Below are 6,555 nucleotides of genomic sequence, written 5' to 3'. Positions count from 1 at the left end.
ACACAAGGAATTCGAGCGCGCGTTCTGCCGCTGAATCGTGCGCGTTGCGAGATTCGAACAGACACACGGCCGGCGACGATCGGTCTAACTAATGGACACATAGTTTTTCAAAGACTCGGTATCGTCACTTCGCAGCCGGTCCGTAAACAACACACATCGATCAGGCGGCCGCACGAATTTTACCACGGTGCGTGTTTCGTAGATTCCAGGTTACCCGCAAGTACCTCTCTCTCTCTATTTCGAAAGAGGAATCTCGATCCGTCCTTTTCGGACAATGGAGAAATCTTTTTATCGCAACACGGATGGCAAAGAAACAACCAAAGCGTAGGAGCGTGGGGACGAGAGCGATGAAAAGAACGTCGCGAAAACAAAGTTTCGACGGTTGCTCGTTCTAAGACATCGTAAAACTCTCTCAGTTTTAACCACTCCTAGACGCATCGTAAACTTTTAACAATTCTTCGCCTCCGCGAGTTTCATTTCGAATAGAGCGAACGCAACACGGACCAAAAAAACTCCGGTGATGCGAGATCATTTAGCAAAGATCAGACGGCGGGTCATCTGTATTCCTTTTCTCTATCTTTTTTCTATCTTTCCATTTAATTAGGGTGTCGCAACGACGGGTACATATATATTGTATTTCAGTTTTAATGATCTTTCCAGTTCAGTTTGTAATAATATGATACTTCTCTTTCATTTCGATCTTTCCGATTAAAGGTTAACCAACAGAAGCTGGTTTTTATACGACTTGTTTCTTTCAGGTTTGTTTGTTTGTTACGACTTTGTTTGTTTGTTACGACTTTGTTTGTACCCGATCAAGTAGACGATGACCCATAAGTGAAAGTTAGAGAGATAAAGGTCGAGAGACCTCACGCAAGCGTCTTTTACTTCCATTCACATCAGTCAGAGAGAAATGGTCCGGCGTCGTGCTCTCTGGCGCCGTTGATCGCACAGTTTTTTTGCCGGCGGTATAATTTTACCGCATCGCAGCGTTTTGGTATTTGTTTCTTATTGGCTCGAACCCGAGATTTTTGTGCTTTATGTCATATGTATTTATTTATTATTATATCTCTCGTTTTGTATAATTTTTGGTCCGAGCTCAATAAACTGTTTTTATCGCTTTATCAATGATCCAATCTGAGGTTTTCTCTTGTATTTTTACTTGTTAATGATCCTTCCGCAGGTTCACCTACGGAAACCTTGTTACGACTTTTACTTCCTCTAAATAATCAAGTTTGGTCATCTTCCCGGTAACATCGGCAATGCCGAGACTATTGTGTAGTGCCAACTAGCAAGAGATCCCTTCACTCTTATGACCCGCGAAGAACTCCTGACCTATCCAGCATACATTCCAAATTTGGTACAAAAATTAGAAGAAGTCCGCCAAATAGCAAGAAAGAATCTTGAACAAACCAAAGAACGTTCAAAATTACAGTATGATAAGAAAAGTAAAGAAATTGAATTCTCTCCCAATGATCAAGTCTATGTGTTAAAAGAACCACGTCTTAGTAAATTTGACCCTCATTATATCGGTCCATTAAAAATCTGCGAAATAACTGAAAATAACAACGCAATCCTCAAGGACGAACAGGGAAGAAAATTCGCAAAACACCTTAACAAATTAAAACTTGCACATTCGAAAAAATTTTGAAAACAAATCCGATAACACCTGGAAACCTCCCTGTTCGGGATTAAGCGCGCGTCAATTCAAATTAGGCAAAGTTATGCCAAACGCCGAAAAACCTTCGGCGTTGTCAGCGCGCTAGCGATTATATAAACCGCGACGCGGCGACGATCGGCCTACTCGTTCGATATTCACGACGAAACAAAGTTACAAAGATTCTAAGCTCGCGACTAATTCGCCTTGTACTTCAATTGAAAGTACCTTATATAAAACCGTTTGCCTTTACTAATTAAACGTCTTAAAGTGTAAAGTGACTAAACACTATCCTTTTTGTTATTAAATTATATTACGTACATTAAAAGTGTCTATAAACGTTATTAAACTCCTTCCATCCTTACTAAAATTACCGGTATTTTGCCCAGAGGAAAAATTTTATTCTCTGCGCGCAACACTCCCCCTTTCGACCCTACTTGAACGAGAAGGTATTTATTTTAGGAAATCCAGTAAAATAGTTAACAAACTACTAGATAGCGCAATCGAACCACTATGGGCCCCTGGTACCTGCTGTTAAGCATCGTCTCCATCCAGTTCGCGATCGCGAACCATATGGAAGGCGACTACTCCGTTACCCGATTAAGGAACAACCCCGGACTATATCCCGAAAAAACTAGCCCCGATCCGCACGTTTCGGACGACGTGGAGACTAGTAACAGCTCTGGACGTAACGGAAATCCTAACCAGCCGCCCAGATACCATCTTCGCGGTAAACCGCATGAAGACCATGTGCAAGACCCAGAACATAACATTGTGCCCCGCGGACTCCCTAAAGGAAGAATTAGATAGAAAAGTCGCGGAGGCAGTACGATACGAAAATTTATTAGCACACGCGCTCGGAAAGAATGCGGTTAGAGTAAGACGAGCCCCTCTCGGATTCATCGGCTCGATCAGCAAAACTTTGTTCGGAACACTTGACGAAACCGACGCGGAGTATTATAACCGCGAAATCGATAAGATTTATAATGACCAAAAGCAAATAACTTCCTTAATTCATAATCAGACACATGTAATTAGATCCGAATTCCGTAAAGCCTATGATACGCTGAACATTCTTTCTAAATCAGCAACCACTATGAATACTAGAATCGAACACATGCTCTCTAAAACATCAGAAATTAGTAAACGAGAAGATCAGCTAGAATTAGAAATAGCTATGTCCTCCTGGGGAACCCGATTGATCCGTCAAACCGACGAATATGTACCAATGCTATCCACCCTGACTGACGCCGTAATGTTCGCAAAATTGGGAATCCTACATCCAATGATCCTATCACCGGACCAACTAGTCACAGCATGCAAGGCCATCCAAATTCCCGCTCTCAATGGAATTGAGACCTGGAATTCCCGCTCTCAATGGAAGAGTTGAGATCGGAGCAACTAATCATCACGATAGACTTTCCTCTTCTAGAACCCAACTCCTATGAACTATACCACCTACATCCCTGTTCCTCTTTCCAACAACTTAATGGAAATACTTCCACCCCTTTGATGATCCAACCACAAACAGACTTCCTCGCAATAGATCAAGCTACCACTACCTTTTTCTCCCCCGACAAAACCTACCTCAAAACCTGCAAAAACCCCAATGGAAGACTCCTCTGTGAAACCACGCTCCCGCTCCAAAACTATGAGCGAAGTCATATCTGTGAAATTGACCTCATCTTGCGTCCGGAACACCTACAGTGGAAGCAATGCACTGTGAAGGCGGCTCCAGCAAACAACATCCGAATTACGAAGCTGGAGGCTCCAAATACCTGGCTATTTTCGAAAAAACACAAAGAAGAACTACAAATCAAGTGCAACAAAAGATCGGCCGGCTACGAACAAATCAAAGGTGCAGGGATAATACAGCTGCAAAGCCATTGCGGGGCAACCATTGATCACACCAGAATAATGGCATCCGGAATAAAAACCCAGAAATACAATTACACGTTCAAACCAAGTTTCGGCCTAAATATATCTAACCTCATCCCAAACCTAACCCCACATCATATTCGAATCCTGACAAAACTCCAAGAAAACCAGCCAAAATTCACACCTATCAACATAGACCCAGACAACCTTCTAACCTTGCAAGAAGTAGACAATCAAGCGCAAGATATAGCACAGCACCACCGTGTTCTGGCCCACACAGCCTACATCACCTACGGTTCGTTATCAGCCATAAGTGTTGTCATTATGATAATAATAGCGGCAATAGGATACCGATACTACAAAAGCTAGCAGAGAACGTCAACCAACCCAAATGTCACCAGTTCACACCAAAAGACATCGAGATGCAAAGCCGACCGACCGCCACCCCAACAACGTGGCCATCGGATCTGCAGATAGCAGAACTACCAGAAACACAAACGCCAGATGGAACAACGAATCCCGGTTTAGAAAAAAAACAATCCTTTACTATTAAAACTAAGGAACGGAATCAGAAGACAGAAAAAAAAACACGCACCATGTAGAAGAAAAGAAAAGAAAACATGTTTATTCCCTTTTATACAAAATTTTTCCTTCTATGTATACAAAGGAGATAGTTTAATCCTGCCCCCGGAAGAGAGGTGCGAGGTCCAGGATCGCATCCTCATCGCACTCCCAAAGCTCTTGGAAGGTACGACGGAAGTAAGCTCGGTACCACCAAACGGCTCCCCGGTAGGCGATGTTGACGTGCCCCGATAAAGCGTATGCGTACCATCCTCGCGCTGGAAAGATAGTATCGTAAGACCCACAAGACAAGAAAAAAAAAAGAAAAGAGAATAACAAGGCCACTCACCCAGGATCGGAATACATCTTTCTTCAACAAAGACAGATCCATAACGTTAAGTTACTTCTTGCTATTCAGTGTAAAATTAACGATCACCACTCAACCGACCACTATATATACCACAAACTCCCCTCCAGGTTTGCCAGAAGCATAGCAACGTTCGATTTCTACGTCGACAATTTTTCAATAGCCACCGTGGAATATCTAATTCAGCATATTCATAGGCACTGCTTTTCAAAACCAAGCCTTTTATGGTCATATAGATTTTCGCTCGACATCCATTTCAAAATTATCGACCGTCTAGCGGGGGGGGGGGGGGGGGTGTCATGTGGCCACCTCCCGCACAATTTTTCCACTTTATACGTAAAAACAACAACACAAAACTGCATATCTTCGACACCATACACGTATATTTCTTTTCTTTGTATTTTCAACAGCTGCGCACCATTGTATTTTCTTCGGCACGTTTTACTTTTATATTTTGAACAGCTACCTTTTTATTGTAAAATTTTTCACCAATATATATACTCTGTGAATGCATGAAAATGTATGTGTGATTGAGCAAATCAGGGTGACGAACGACGAAAACATCTTACACAAAATGCCCTCGCGAGAGCATTTTGTGTCTAGCGTGGGGGGTGTTACGTCCCTAGTTATAACCCATTTTCGTCTTTGGCCATTCCAAAGAGGTCTTGCTCTGGAATCCGTGAACCATCAGCGTTTTCTCGCTTAGCAACGCTTGCGATACGAAATCAGGGAACTCGCGGAATGCGATGGCGAAAACCCTTTGCTTGCAGGTTTTCGCAAGCAAGGAGCGTGACCTACTCCCCTTTTGGGAGTATAAGTTATCGGCGCTACGCAGGTACGCCATTTCTGTGATAGCGTAAAGCAAAGACCGAAATTCTGTCCGTTCGCGACCCGCAGTAGATCCGCGCCCAAGGCTACTCGAAACCAGGAAGATCATCAACGACGTGCTCGGGCGACGGTTCAACACGAGTGTATCGCCGTGGTCTGAGATAGCGGACCCATAATTGGACCAAGTCCAGGAGTGCACCCGTTTGCTGTGCAGGACCACCACCAACCGCTTGTATCTCCACGGTCGAATCATAGCCACGCGCCGCGAGTCTAGTGTATCGTCCGAATCGCGAAGTAAGTGTAAGACGAGACCTCTGGTGTGAATGAACAGCGAATGAATACGAGAACGAACGAGTGACGCACAACACCTGAAATCAGCGAAGGGTATGTAACTACAGACAGAGAATATATATATATTGAAGATCCATATACGTGTACCAACAAATTACTGAACGCCCCATCCAGCATCCTATATTACCCGCAAGAAAGGTCAAGGTACGCTTTAGCGTTTAAATCGGCAGAACCCAAAGATCGTAGTAACAGAAAAATAACCACCCGTAAGGTGGGACGTAACATAGTCAATCGGAAACTGATAAACTTTTATTAAAAATATTTTTTTGTTAGATTATCGCAAATACTTGAAAAATCGTGAAAAGTGTTACGTGGGACACCATGTATATATATATTTTTTTTCTGGGATTGTTCGCCGATTACTCCGAGATGGATGGACCAATCGGAACGAAACTTTTTGCGTCTTAAGGCTGGTTCAGACACGGCTAGTAGTTTAGTCGAGTGGCGAGTAGTTTAGTGTATGGACACTAGAATTTAGTCGAGTAGTTTAGTAAAACGGTTTAGTCGAGTCGATCCGTTGCATTTGATTTTGCTGGTCGAGTAGGCTTCCCCCACCACTAACTAGGCTTGCCCCACCACTAACTACCCTTCGGGGCAGACCTGTCCGGACGCATTTCTTTAGTCAAGGGACATATCTTGAACTCTTGATTTTCAAAGCTCAACTGTACTAGTCCGGATACTTTTCTATGCACTAAACGGTTTAGTAGTAAGTAGCTACTCCCCACTCGACTAAATTACTAGCCGTGTCTGAACCAGCCTTTATAGAGTATAACTCCCCATTGGTCCCGTAAAATAAATATTTTGCATTTTTTCAATCCTAACGACTTTTATTTCTTAATGTATGTTCGCCGATTACCCCGAGACGGATGGATGAATCGGAACGAAACCTATTGCATCTCGTAGAGTACGTCCCCCG

Source organism: Osmia bicornis, unplaced genomic scaffold, assembly GCF_907164935.1.
Source record: "Osmia bicornis bicornis unplaced genomic scaffold, iOsmBic2.1, whole genome shotgun sequence".
NCBI classification, from domain to species: domain Eukaryota; kingdom Metazoa; phylum Arthropoda; class Insecta; order Hymenoptera; family Megachilidae; genus Osmia; species Osmia bicornis.
This window is presented reverse-complemented; position numbering follows the sequence as displayed.